Raw genomic sequence first — 13,734 nt, 5'->3', positions numbered from 1 at the left:
TGCTGACTAGTGAGTACTACAGCTCTCCGCAGTATCACAATACCCTCTCGCTGACTAGTGAGTACTACGGCTCCCCGCAGTATCACAACACCCTCTCGCTGACTAGTGAGTACTACGGCTCTCCGCGGTATCAAAACACCCTCTCGCTGACTAGTGAGTACTACGGCTCTATGCAGTATCACAACATCCGCTCGCTGACTAGTGAGTACTACAACTCCCCGCAATATCACAACACTCTCTCACTGACTAGTGAGTATTATGGCTCTTCGCAGTATCACAACACCCTTTCGTTGACTAGTGAGTACTACGGCTCCCTGTAGTATCACAACACCCTCTCGCTGACTAGTAGGAACTACAGCTCTCCACAGTATCACAACACCCTCTCGCTGACTAGTAGGAATTAGGTCACAACATTCACTAACTCACGCTTCACAGTCTAACATAGATAGGTACACACACCCACCCAGGTTAAACATCACTACTCCTGACGACCACTGTCGGGACAAAACACTTTTTCTCTCTGCAATTCACATTCTCAGATAACCCCGCTTAATGTCAATTAGCTGAAAGGGATCCCACTGGAACCGTAGAAACCTGATACGCCACTCGCCATCTCATAACTCAAGTCCCAAAATAATCCGAAATTTAGAACATCATACTCGAATACCTCGTTACACTATCACAAAACCTCACAATGTCCTGCCTCATCCACCGATCTCCTACTTACGGCATCATACACAGATACATCAATGCATTCCTTCAAAATCTCATAACTAATCTTCATTCACACAACACGTAACTCCGGAATATTCCAACTCTCAAATGAATCACGGAAGGAGCGTCAACGAATCAGAACACATTGACGAACATCTGAAACTCCCTCCTCTATTTCTCAAAATCCCATGCAATAATACCCATACCGAACCAGAAACTGGTTGCCCAATCAACTCCTACCCTTCCCAAAGTGCATATAACAACCCATACATTGAACAAGAAATTATCAACCGTCGAAACTATCCTTACGAGCAATCACACGGTCTCGACCGACAGCCACCTACTGTGGAGACACTCATCCTTCCCTTAACACATACAACATGCATTATCTCACTCTGCCCTCGCCTCGACCCCAATAACCCTGGCCTCATGTGTTTGCACAGTAGATCTCCATAACCATTTCTCTAACCGCACTTGAACGGATCGCTGATCCCCTCAATAGAATACCCAATTCTCCCCCACTCAGGGTTCGAACCATCACCGATTTGCATGCCAACAATCTATTACATAGACTGTTTCACCAGGTATATCACACTTGACTCTTGAAAAGTACTACGCAATTACTCAAGGACCTTCCCAATGGAACCAATCAATCTCCAAATATCCTGTCACTAACCAAAAATCTCGAAATCCTCCCAATGCGGGAATAATCATAAAAGCAAGAGACCTCACTCTCATAGCCGATACACAACTTAGGCAACGAAAGCCACCGCCCCAAAAATGCTCCGCTTGATTACCTGGCACTGCTGCTAACACATGCCCTACTATACTCAAATAGGGTATATCCTTGTCCTTGATCATCTCAGTCACCACTGATGATCCTCTCTTACTATAATACTACCTTGCGGTAGACATACTGCCCAGATACTCTGGTGAAACATCGCAACCAACGCTACCCCACAGGGTTTACCTCCAAGCTCAGAAACCGAAAGCTCAATAACCCTTCTGCTTCTCATAGAAAATAGCACAACTCTGGTCACAGAAAGTGGCATATCCGCTATCGGCCGATTGCTCAACTTAGATCGTAATCCTCCAATAGGCACCATCTATACTCTTCCTTGAGTCTTACACCTCCAACTGACATCTCACCAAAAAAAATCTCTCGGAAACTAACTCGGTTTCCCTATCAGGGTATGCTCCATTGAAACTCGTTCAGCATGGCCCTTTGGCCCCACACACTATCACATATTATATCAGTCTAATCAATCACAACAGGATAACTTGTAAAACCAGAAGCACTAACCACTACGATTAATGGTACTCGAACCATGTGGCCACCTCTCAATCTGCTATGAATCATGGTACCTAAACCATGTTATCTCCTCTTAATCTACTACGAATCATGGTACTTGAACCATGTTTTCTCTTTACAATACGCTACATAGAACTTCTGGAATTCTCCCTGTTTCAAGTACGGGTCCTCTGCTTTCAGTAGTACGGGCCCATACTACCTGCCACATCTACCCATACTTTCCACACGGATTGTCCCAGATTTCCTAAGTAACCGCTCAACCTTCTCGATCACCAATCCCGTTAAACCTCGTCGCTCCCCAGCGAATACTTTCCTTTATTAGTGCACTCAGCTGACTATGGTCACTCCCTAGGCTCATCCTAGGTTCTCTCACTCTCTGCCATCAGTTGCTAAAGAACTCCTTATGATGCCAGCCATCTACCTCCTGAATATCGTCATATTCACTTAGTAGCTGACTCCCATCATAAAGAGTTCCACAAAGTACGAAGCAAGCGGCATTTTGGCATCGAATAATCTCTACCAACATGTAAAACCACTCTAGGTTATTACTCCACTTGCTCTACTCACACTTAAAAGGTATCACCGAACTCAAGCAACTCTACCCCATGCGGGTGTCTGACTACTCTCTCAGTAGGCTGCTCCAATGCTCATCTAGGTATCTCTCCTAGATTACTCCTCTAATAAAGCACCTTCTCTAGGTGATCTCTACTAAATACTCATACTCAACTCATACTCAAAGCAAATCACAGATAGCAGCAACTTCTAGGCTAAGGCATCACAAATCAGGCCACTCTAGTCCTAAAATATGAAATACCTAGCCTATTCTCTAGCATGCATCACTAATATCTCAATAATATCTCATAACACAAAATAAATAAGGGTATTTTGGGAAATCACCGTTTGGGCTCTGGCTGATTGTACACACTACTCCAACTCATTTTCTCTTAAACTCTTTCTCATTTTTAGAAAAATTATATCTTTTGAAAAATTTTCTCAAATCCTCAGTTTAAGTCCAAACATACTTGGAGGTGCATCTAAATCCCTCAAACGAAGGCTCTGATACCAACTTGTAACACCATAAATTTTCAAATAAAATTTTCATTTAAAATCGCATAATTCTCATAACACAATTCACAAAATCTCCTTTATTTAAATTACAAATCGCAACTCCATAATTGTTTGATTTTAAATCCAGAATCTTCAAAACATAACTCTTTAACTGGTGTGTACAATCAAGTCGGTGCCTTCCCACGATCCTGAGAAAACCTGAAACACATAACACATAACACGGTAAGCACGAAGCTTAGTGAATTCCCCAAAATACAACGCACAAATAATTAGCCACTTGAGGCTATAGCTCTGTAAGACCCTCTGGTCAATGTGTCTCAGTGGGACCCTCCAGTCCTACTGCTCGTTGGACCCTCCGGTCCGGTCTAAGTGAGGACCCTATGGTCTCATAGCTCGTTGGACCCTCCGGTGCGGTCTCGGTAACACATAACATAGCATATATATCACACAGACAAAATACATAACTCAAGTAAGCACATAAGACCCTCTGGTCACACATAAACACCACTCAAGCTAAAGTATAGTTGTAACATCCCAAGTTTTGGCATTTGTAGTTCTTGGGATTGGATGGGTGAAGTCTTGAAGAGCCTAAGGACTAAATTGTAAGTTTGGGGTCAAAAAGAGTACGTTGCGCGTACATGAGGGTACGCTGAGCGTACTAGGGCGCGCCTTAGTACGCTGGGCGTACACTTATGTACATTGGGTGTGCTCATATCAGGAGGAAACCCTAATGTATGGACTTAGGGGCTATATAAACATTTTTATGGTTCATTTTCCCTGCTCATTCTCAGCCTCCATCTCCCAGAGACATCCCTAAACCCTAGTTCTTGTGTGAGAGTGTGAGTGGTGGGTATTTTGAGCACTTGGAAGTAAAGGCATTGCACCAAGAGGTTGGGAAAGGAGATTGGCTTGAAGATTTGAAGTTGGTGTGTGTTCTAGAAGCTCGAGAAGGTAAAAAGCTTGGAACTTTATTCTTGTATGAGTGAGATCTAGTTATGTTAGCTTCATGGAATCATTCTTGTCCCAAAAGTCCCAAAATGGTGCATGTTATGATTTGGACGAGATGAGTTGTCCTTTCAGGCTCTTGAAGAGGTTTTAAGTGTTAAAAATGAGGTCCCAATGTCTTAAGGTGTCCCATGAATACATTAGGAAGGTCTTAATGGATTAAGACCTTAGATTAAAAGCTTTCTGGACGTCCAAAGTGATAAAATTCTATGCTTTATGGGTCCTAGGAGAATTTGGTCGATGGATCTGAAGTTTGGGCTTAAGTGCTTAAGCCATTAAGCACTTATGTGAGTTTTTGTCCAGATCGCATACGCCCAACATAGGCAGAAGTACGCCGAGCGTATCGGGTCAATGGCCCGTTTTCTGGTCAACAGGAGTCGAAGTACGCCCTGCATACCAGAGGGTTACACCCAATGTATGCCCTCTGTTGGGCTTATGTTATTTGGGCTTCGAGGGGTGGGAAACCTATGGACTAGTTGGGCTTAGACCTTTGCTGGACATTATGGGTAAGGTGTTTTTGACCAAGTCTTGGTGTTGGATATTGGATGTAGGCCCAATTTGACAATTGGGCCCAGTTTGGAAAGTTGGGCCTTATTATATGGACTTGGATCATAGGTTTGGTTTTGGGCCTTGGCCCCAATTAGGGGAAAGCAAATTGGCTTTTATTGTATGAATGATTCTTGGTCAAGGATTATACTCCCGTGTGTTGACTCATTATTTGCTATTCTAGATAGTTCGGGATTGTCGGTGAGTCGGTGGTTCGGGAATCTGCTTCTTCAGTTCAGATCGGCATTTCAAGGTGAGTTATTCTCACTATATCAACAAGGTCTAAGGCACCAAGGTCGGCCCTTTTCCTGGTATATAGGATGGTATATTATTAGTGATCTGCGTTAGGTCGGTATCTTGGTATATAGGATGGTATATTATTAGTGACCTGGGTTAGGTCGGTATCCTGGTATATAGGATGGCATATTGTTAGTGACCTGGTTTATGTCAGTATCCTGGTTAGGATGTTGTTATGTCATATGATCTGTTATGTGATTATATGTTATATGTGCACATGGGTGTTTTTTGGGGGTTGGGTTGAGGCGGGTCCTGCTTTGTGTTGTAGGCCAACATACCCAGGGCGGACCAGATAGACTGCAGACCCAGAAGGGTATATTGTCAGTCCGAAGGCCCAGCGAGCGGTCCGGATAGGCTGAAGGCCCGAAAGGGTGGTCCAGACGTGTCGAGGCTTGGGGAGTGGACCAGGCAGACTGAAGGCCCGGTGCGGGCGGTCCAATCATACTGTAGACTCAGGGAGTAGACCAGGTGGACTAAAGGCCTGTTACGGGTGGACTAGCCACAATGCAGACTCGAGATGCATGGCTGTTCTGCGTTTGTTATATGATATGTTTATGATTATATGAGGTTGGTATTTCGGGGGTAACTGATATTGCCGTATTTATACACATTTTTTAGGCAATATTGATCTACATTTTTATAAATAATTTGGTTATTTGCATAGAATTATGGTACTTATAAGGATAAATTGTTATGTGCAGCCAAATAGAAGTATTTTCAAAGAAAGGGACCAGAAGTGACAATACTTGGAACTTTGGGGGACTTGAAGAAAAGAAGGATGAAAATTCAGTAAACATCGAGTTCACGGCCCGAGGAAGTAAGATTCACGTCATAAACATGGAATTCTAGAAGATGAGCATCCGGGTGAAGGAATCCTTGCCGAATACGATAACATCGAGTTCACAACGTGAGACTCAAATTCTCACGACGTGAACGGGAAATTTGGAGATATTATAAATACCTTTGCCCATTATGAAAAGAGGGACTTTTGGCTGGCTTAGAAGGGTTCCTGGAGACGAAATTTAGAGGAAAAGAAGATCTAGAAGCTGGTTTTAACACCAAGGAAGAAGAAGTTCATAATTTGGTTTATAGATTGGTACACTTAAACATGTCTTTGATTACAGTTTTTGTTTGTTTAGCTATTAGGATGACCAGCTAAATCTAGTTGCTTCTGTTAGCTAGATGAAGCTGGAACTCATGGTTTTAATGCATTAGATTTGACTTTACTTGTTGGTGATATGCTTGTGTTAATTGATTTTACCTAGCATGCTTAAATTAATTATTTGATTACTTTAAATTCTTGTTCTGTGTAGTTAGTGAATACAAATCTGCATGAATTTGAATACCTAATAATATAGTGAACACTAGTTTATTAAAGCTAAGATCAAACTGATCTTAGATAAGTAATTAAATCATTGAATTAAGTTGTGTTAGAGAACTCATATTATGACTATAATTGTGTTTTGATTAATCAATCTTACATGGCTCCAATCTCATTTAATAATTGATTATGTGTTAAGTATTGTGTGACCATACATAGATTTACATGAAATGATTAATAATTAGTAGATTTAGAACTAAATTGCTAATACTTCATTAATTGGTAACCAACAGTAATAGTCATAGCTAATGTATAACCATTGAGTGAAAGCGAATTCGAACTAACAAAAGTGTTTTGTTTATTGATTGAGTTTTTGTTAAAGAATTAAGTTCATCTAAACTTGAAAAATTAGATAAAAACCCTTCCTATGTTAGTAATTAGGTTTGTTTAGCAGTAAATAAATTAATTAGTCAACACCGTTCCCTGCGATCGACACCCGACTTACCAAACTATCCTATAATTCGACTAGGTACACTGCCTAGGTGCATTTTAGTTAGTTAAGTTAGTTAGGTTATAAATTATAAAATTAGTGGGTACTTTCATGCACATCAGTAACTCACTAAGCCTTCGAGCTTATATTTATCAATTTTGTTTCAGGTTTGGCGGATGACCGCAGGAAGGCGAAGGTGTGAGCGTACACTTTCCTCAATTTATGATTATGATTCTGGGAACTCTGATATGAAACTGTTTTGGAAACCTTTCTGTAATAACTATTGGCATTTTAAAAGTTTAAATTTTGGCATGATTTTATGGGTGTTACAATAGTGAGAAGACTCACCTCGCAAGCTAGCAAGTAACAGTCTCGTACTCGAAAATCTCGAACTAGCCTCTGCCTAACACATAGGATAGCATCTCTAATTAATACTCAAATACACAAAAGGCTATTCTTTTTCTCTGTCTAACTCTTGAAGTGGATAAAAGACTATTTTTACCCCTCCATGGTCTCCATTACTCATGATTGACCCAACCCCAAAGTCAACAGAAGTCAAACTCGAGTCAACAGTCCATGTTTGACCCGACTCGCCGAGTGCACCTATGTGAGTCGTCGAGTCCACTCGTATCCTCAGAAGTCTCATGAAGGTCCATGTCAACTCATAGAGTTGACCCCAACTCGCCGAGTTATCGCACCATCAAGCTCATCGGGACAAACCCTCACCGACTCGTCGTGTCGGGCCATGGACTCGGCGAGTCCCTTCGATCAGATTCCTCATTTAGACGATTTAAAGTTGATCCATCACTCCAAACACTAGATCCACCATCCTAAGGTTCGATTGTCACGTAAAGTTGCAGGCTTTACGTTTAAGCATGGCATATAAGACTAATAAAGCCAAAACATGCTCCTACAAGGGCTAGTTGCACAAAATCTAGACTCTAGCTCAATAAAGCTCGAGTCTTTGGACTCACAAGGCCACTTATGGTCCAGATCTGAGGTTCCAATCTCAAGCCATGCACCAATCACTCTATGACACAAGATAGATGGAACAAAACCCCAAAGATTCCTAAACAATATCTCATAAGGAAATGATCAAGCTAGCATCTTTTTACCTCCAACTGAAGTAAAACTCTGAAGAACCTCTGGATCCAAAAGCCTCCTCTTGATCCAAGCCTTGATGCTCTCCACTTCTTCCTCCAAAAGGTTGTTTAGGGAATTATGTCTCTTCTCTCTTTTAGTTGCCTCTACGCGATTAGGGTTTCTTTCTAGAGGTAAGGAGGCTGATGAGGCGGCTTAAGGTCCTTTAAATAGGACCCAACCCCGAGAAATTAGGGTTTCTCTGCCCAGCACCTACACGGCAAGTCGACTCTCTGACTCGTCAAGTCCATTCATTAATGTCACGCGGACAACTCGACTCTACTCGACGAGTTGGACTCACAACTCGCCGAGTCTGGATGTTACACATATAGTACAGGTGGAACACTAACTCTACTAGAACGTCTAAGAGGTTAGGACTCGTCAATCGATTCAACAGGAGTTTCCTCCTCGAGTTAATCGCCAGTGTTCGAGGTTCCCTCATCGCTTGATTCTTGAAGCTCTTCAAGATTAATTTGCCTCCCACTGTCCTCTTGGCATATGAGTTCTCGCTCTCAGAAAACCCCTCTCCTCGTAATGAAGATAACATTGTCACTCGGTCTATAGAAGAGATATCAAAGGAATTCTCCGGATAGCCGATGAAAATACACCACTCACTACGAGGTTCAAGCTTGTCGTGAGTCTATCGTCTTACGAAAGCCTAGCAACCCCAAACCTTGATATGTGCCAACGAGGGAGCTTTCCTTGTCCACATCTCGTGAAGTGTTTTGGCAACCTTCTTAGTCAGGACTAGATTAAGGATATGGGTGGCAGTCTCTAAGGCATACCCCCAAAATGAGACAATTAGTAACTTTATTGTGTTTGGGATTTCGTAATCCAAGAGATCCTTGGCGAATGGAGATGTTACGCTACGTGACAAGCAGTCTTGGTTTGGGGTAGGAAAGGCACCCTGTGAGTTATAATGTTGGGCAGTTATGTAGGGTTGCATGAGCAACTTTTTATATCCTGGAAAGTGGCCAGGGTTTGGACCATAGAATGCTTGTTATGGGAATGGGAAGGTTAAAATTTGGATGGACAGTAAGGGTGAGTTTTGTGCAAGAGGATTATTGGGCACAAGTTGCTGGCATTGCGGGATTATGGTGGACAAAGGTATGCTTGTTACGAGTGGAGGTGTTTGGAAAGCCATTGTTTAGTTGCTCACCATCTGATTTAGTGGTGGTGTCTGGAAAACCACCAGTTGTTCGCCTGCCATCTGGTGAAGCGGTGGTGTCTGGAAAACCACCTGTTGTCTGCATGCTATCTGGTTTAGTGGTGGCGATTGTAAGAAAGTCGGTGTGGCGTTGACATCTTGTAACATCCCAAATTTCAAATCCAAAATTTTCGTTTTTTAATTAAGTAGATTATAAAATATTTTGCTGAAAACATTGTTGATATCAAAATAACTCCATAAAACCATCATACATGTCTCACGTCATAAGTAGCAATAAAATTAGAGTACAATCCCTTAGATCTAAAATGCGGAATCCTGTGTAAGTGTGATGTGCAGCTACCGCGCCGGCTCCTTCCCCTTCGCTGAAGAGGTACCTGAATCAAAACTGAAAACTGTAAGCACGAAGCTTAGTGAGTTCCCCCATCATACCATACATACAATTACACATACTATCAGGCATATTGGGTTGCCCGGCCTACCCCATGCCAGGCATACCAGGGTGCCCGACCTACCCCATGCCAGGCACACCAGGGTCCCCGACCTACCCCGTTGAGCATACCGGGGTTCTCAACTTACCCCTGTCATACATACCGGGGTGTCCGACCTACCCCTCGGTCCTAACAACCAAACTTGGGGACTATTCCCCTCTTACCGCTACTAACATATAAAGCATACCACCTAGCACATAAACAGTTCAGGTAGCAGCACACCTGGATGAATATCATAAAGACAATCATCTAACATACAACTCCTACCGGTGGGCCGACATTGTGGCCTTAGACCCACCGTTACTGGAAGCTAACTCACCTCGTACAGGTGACTGTTGATAAACTGGGTGAGGAATCTTTGTTTGCTGCTCCGGCGACTCTCCGGCTATAATTTCCATAAAGACACTTAATCAAAATATGATAACTAATCTTAGGGTAAAATGACCATTTTACCCCTCTGGCCCAACTGGACATACCGAAGTCCCAAACCTAACTTATTAAGCCCAACTCTCGTGTAGCCCCTTTAACGATTCCCTAAGGGCCCACTGACTGACCATTTACTGAATTAGGCTTTATTCCCTAAATGGCCCAAAATATTCAAGTCCATCATAGTAATTCTCAAGGGCCCAATACTCGAGTCCTAAGTCCTTAAGTCCAAAATCATGTTTCACAGTATGTCATGAGGCCCAAAAGTCTAGGCCCATTTTCTTTGGTCCCAAAAGTCCATTAATTCCCGTACTATTGGCGTATGCGCGGCGTAACGAGCATGTACGCCCAGTGTACACCGTCTTGACCAAAGGTCATGGATTTGACCTAGTACTCAGCGCGTAACGAGGAGTACGCCCGGCGTACTGGCCAGTCCTCTAAAGGCTTAATTTTTGACTTAAACCAGTAAGTCCTTTCGTCCAAACTGTAGATCCAGGTCCTTTATGTAACATCCAACATTTCGAACCAATTTAAACTTTTAAAACATATCAAGTTCATCAAAACATTACAACTTTGTTTTCAAAATATATTGATTATCAGAGTTTTTCCCAGAAACATAAACATAATAGGAGGAGTTGTACGATCACGCCTTCGCCTTGCCGCGATCCTCTGATGTACCTGAAACAATAAGCTGAAACTGTAAGCCCGAAAGCTTAGTGAGTTACCCCTAAAATACCGATACATATACAGTCCACATAGCAATATCAACATTAGCATAGAATATCAATAAAACAGAACAGCATATACTGGGTCTACAGCTTAACAAGCTGGACTACCCCTGGGCCCTCAGTACGAGTCTGGAATGCCTACCGGGCCCTCAACTTGTATCTGGAATGCCATCGAGCCCTCAATATGAGTCTGGAATGCCTACCGGGCCCTCAGCTCGTATCTAGAATGCTCCCGAGTCCTCAATATGAGTCTGGAATGCCTACCGGACCCTTAGCTCATATCTGGCATACTCCTGAGTCCTCAGTATGAGTCTGGAATGCCTACCGGGCCCTCAGCTCATATTTGGCATACTCCCGAGTCCTCGGTATGAGTCTGGAATGCCTACCGGGCCCTCAACTCATATCTGGCATACTCCCGAGTCCTCAGTATGAGTCTGGAATGCCTACCGGGCCCTCAGCTCATATCTGGAATACTCTAGGGTTTGTTGGCTACCGCATGGAGCAGTACAACCTCAACCCAACCCACATAACATATAACATAACTACTGAGTATGCAATAATCATATAACATCACAGGTAGTCCTACAGGTCTACCTAACTGGCATAACCACTAGCATGCAACACAAACTCATACTCAACATGAAAAACTACTAGGATAACATATCCAATGGGTCGGCCTTCGTGCCTTAGACCCCTTAGTATAGTGAGGATAACTCACCTTGCAACTGTCGAACCGAATCACAAGAGCACAATCCAGAAGCACTGCCTCAAACTCCAACACCTACATCCATCAATAATCGTTGATATAAATATCTAAATTACCATAATACCCCTGAAGGTCAAAGTCAAAGTCAACCTTCCTGATTGACTCTACTCGCCGAGTCAACCCGTCGACTCGCCGAGTTCTCATGTCCAGAAAACTCTCATAGCACGACTTAACTCACCGAGTCGCCCCAAGACTCGTCGAGTCCAACGATCTCTGAGTTCCATCCTGACCAAATCACTGAGTCCCCAACCGAATCACTAATCCAAGGCTTTAACTGAAAGAGGTTAGGTTATGCGAGCAGATTCGCCGAGTCCAAGAACAGACTCGCCGAGTTCACGACAATCTTCAATAGACTCGCCGAGTTGTTCTTCCAACTCGTCGAGTCCAAGCTCATCATCATAAGACTCGCCGAGTCACCCATGCGACTCGCTGAGTTACTATGCGACTCAATGTCTGATCTCTAGCCCGACTCGCCGAGTCATCTCCCAGAATCGCCGAGTCCATACATGCATTCTCATAATCTCGAGTCACAGAGCTACTCCTTTGCTCCAAACAATAGATCTGGGTCTCTAGGGTCCATTAGCAACATAAAGTTGCCACCTTTACGTGCTTCTTGCCCCATAATACCAAAAACCAAGCTAGAAAGGTACTTAAATCTTGAGGAAGGGCTTTTGCATAACAACTAGAAAGGCTTTCTGCATCAACGATCCATATAGAACTCAGATCTGGAGTTTCAACTCCAGATCTAACTCATGCTTCAAGATCTCATCAATATTTCTCCAACCAAACCCTAAAACTCCATGAAAATGGAACTAGAAAGGAGAAGGCCAAGGATAACGATTCCTTACCTCCAAAATGATCACCCACTGAAGTATAATCCGGATCTCTTCAAGTCTCCTTGATCCAAGCTTCTTGATCTTCAAGATCCCTTCACAAATCACTTCAATTTGCTTCCAAGTCTTCTCACAAACAAAATTAGGGCTTCTGGATCTCAAAATGGTAGCAAAGAGGCTGAGGGTAGGTTATAATGTGCTTTATATACAGCACAACCCCTGGGATTAGGGTTTTCTCCCTTCAGCACCAATTTGTCGAGTACAAGCCGCCGACTCGGCGAGTTGGCCACTTAAACCTGTGACAAATCCCGCTCCGACTCGGCGAGTAAGCATGCCTACTCGTCGAGTCCCTTTCCTTAATTTACAATTTAAGCCCTTCAACAGCACCTCTGGAATTTGGGGTGTTACACTTTAAGACATCCTAGTCCATAAAGTCATGAACTTTATGTGCTTGCATGAAAGGTTGGGGTCATTACATGACTTTGGTCCATCTAACTAGCCCCAAAGCCCACTAACCCTTGCATGGTTGTTGCTTAACCATCAAGATTCGATTTTTATGACCCCTAGTGCTTCTAGGAGTCCAAAAGGATAGGTAGTATGGTCTGAAGGCGTCAAGATGCAAGAACTCTCAACAATGGAGTCCAAAAGTAACTTTAAGCACTCCCAACAACAAATCTAAAGAGATAATGGTCAAGGTGGGAACTTGATACCTCAAATGAGTCAGAAATGGTGCTACTCTTCTGGATTTACAAGCTCTTGGTGGATCCTTGCTCCTTCCTCAAGTTCCTTTCTCTTCCAATGCCCTAAAACTACACCAAATGCTCTCCAATGGCTAAGAACACACAAAAGTAGGCTGGGGTTTTCGTGATGACTGCTTAAGGGTGTTAGGGAGGCTGGTCCAAGGTCAAAACATGCTTTAGATAGGGATAAGTCCCCAAACTTAGGGTTTAAGGCACTGCGCGCGTACACTGCGTGTAACCTTTGGTACGTTGGGTGTACGCGGTTAAGCCCGCGTCTTGGATCCTGGATTACACTGGGAGTACCTGGGGGTTACACCCCACGTTCGTTCGTCGTCAGCCCTATCGTGAAGGCCCAAAGGCCCAACTCCGAATTTATAAAATCATTTCCCTTAAATAAATACAATTTCAATACCTCATAACTCCCGTGCGCTACACATCTTCCACCGCTGGCGGTGTGGTGCTATTTGATATCACCGTTAATTGGGGTGTTACCATCGGAGTGCTTTGTGTTGATACGACGGCGGGGGAAGTTTTCCCTTCGACAGCCGCTCGTTGTGGTATAGTTGTTGGAGCGGTGGTTACCGTCGAGGCTCCTTTTTGTGGCGTTTCACTGGTGATTACTGTGAGAATCGGGGTGGTGGTTTGTTCCAACGACATCATAAATCTAATGGGACTGGTTGGTGTTCCAATAG

This window comes from Lactuca serriola, chromosome 1 (assembly GCF_051521515.1).
Source record: "Lactuca serriola cultivar US96UC23 chromosome 1, Lser_US96UC23_V15, whole genome shotgun sequence".
In the NCBI taxonomy this organism is placed as follows: domain Eukaryota; kingdom Viridiplantae; phylum Streptophyta; class Magnoliopsida; order Asterales; family Asteraceae; genus Lactuca; species Lactuca serriola.
The sequence above is the reverse complement of the archived record's forward strand: the minus strand, read 5'-3'. Positions refer to the sequence as shown.